This window comes from Amphimedon queenslandica, unplaced genomic scaffold (assembly GCF_000090795.2).
Source record: "Amphimedon queenslandica unplaced genomic scaffold, v1.1 AMPQUscaffold_1867_Cont26128, whole genome shotgun sequence".
NCBI lineage: Eukaryota > Metazoa > Porifera > Demospongiae > Haplosclerida > Niphatidae > Amphimedon > Amphimedon queenslandica.
This window is the reverse complement of record NW_003557795.1, coordinates 1-1,227: the sequence shown is the minus strand read 5'-3', so window position 1 is coordinate 1,227 and position 1,227 is coordinate 1. Positions and strand designations below refer to the sequence as shown.

The window sequence follows — 1,227 nt, the reverse complement described above, 5'->3', positions numbered from 1 at the left end:
TTGTTATATTTCATTATAATGATGAATTTAAAAATCCGCCATAAGGTACCCTTTTGTCAATTATGGTCACAATTAATAATAATAATAATAATAAATTAATAATAATAATAAATTAATAATAATAATAATAATAAATTAATAATAATAATAATAATAATAATAAATTAATAATAATAATAATAATAAATTAATAATAATAATAATAATAAATTAATAATAATAATAATAATAATAAATTAATAATAATAATAATAATAAATTAATAATAATAATAATAATAAATTAATGATAATAATCTTACTCGAGTCTTTTCTTAGCTTCAGCAGCCTTTTGCTCGTTAATTTTCTTTTTTCTCTCAATTTCTCTCTTGGCTAAAGTTTTCTAATTACAAGAATGCGGCCGTAAAATTATTTCTTTCTACTTGAATACTGACCCGGTACTCAATAACTCTTTTGTCTCTTTTGCGCACATAGGCCACGAGTTGCTATGGAAACAGATCAATGCATGTACCATAAATATTCTAATTACCCGGACGGTCTCATTCCTTTTCTTCTTTGCAGCATCTCTTATCTTCTTATTATCTTTTTCCATCAATTTCTCGACCTTTCGATTCGCTGCCTATGTTACGCCATGGCAACGGTAACCATAGCAACAGTAACCATAGCAACACTAACCTGAGTCCTGTCATACTTGTTGAGCCAGTGGTATGGACGCTGGGTAGAAAAACTTTGCCAATGAGCATAAAATGGATGTACCACCTTCAAAAATAATTAATAACTATTATAAGAAATAGGCAAAAAGTCTTTACCTCTTCATAATTGCTTGTTGATTGCCCTATAAAATTTATTGGGTAACCCATTAAAATTATAATATAATGCTGATTACCAAAAGGAGGGAGATAGAGTAGGCTCTCCTCATCTGAAAACTGGCACTCCTCCTGGACTATGAGGGCAAAAAGGTTGCCATAGATACTGTAAAAACCCTGTGGAGAAAGGAATACTATTCATATATGTACATCAGGGTTTGCTACAAAAATTTCCAAATGCCATGTACTGTAGTGTAATGTAGTGCTTGTTAGCTCATGAAGCTCATGCTGTTTAACTCACTTAGCATGCTTTGTGGGAAACCCTGATATAGATTATGCATGTTTGGGTAACGAAAGGCTTAGATTTATTAATAGTTAGCCCATAAAATTTATATAGTACATAATAATATTTCATACATTTG

The 1,227-nt window shown here is 29.5% G+C and overlaps 1 long non-coding RNA gene across 1 annotated transcript; it reads right to left on the bottom strand.

The window, feature by feature from the left end:
• Positions 1–353: 353 nt before the first annotated feature.
• Positions 354–1,016, bottom strand: LOC109593361 (uncharacterized). Its single transcript, XR_002190915.1, has 6 exons — positions 886–1,016; positions 809–834; positions 675–758; positions 529–618; positions 434–484; positions 354–381 (listed from the first exon to the last, which is right to left on the bottom strand). It is a non-coding gene; the product is annotated as an uncharacterized LOC109593361 (long non-coding RNA).
• Between the last annotated feature and the right edge of the window lie 211 nt (positions 1,017–1,227).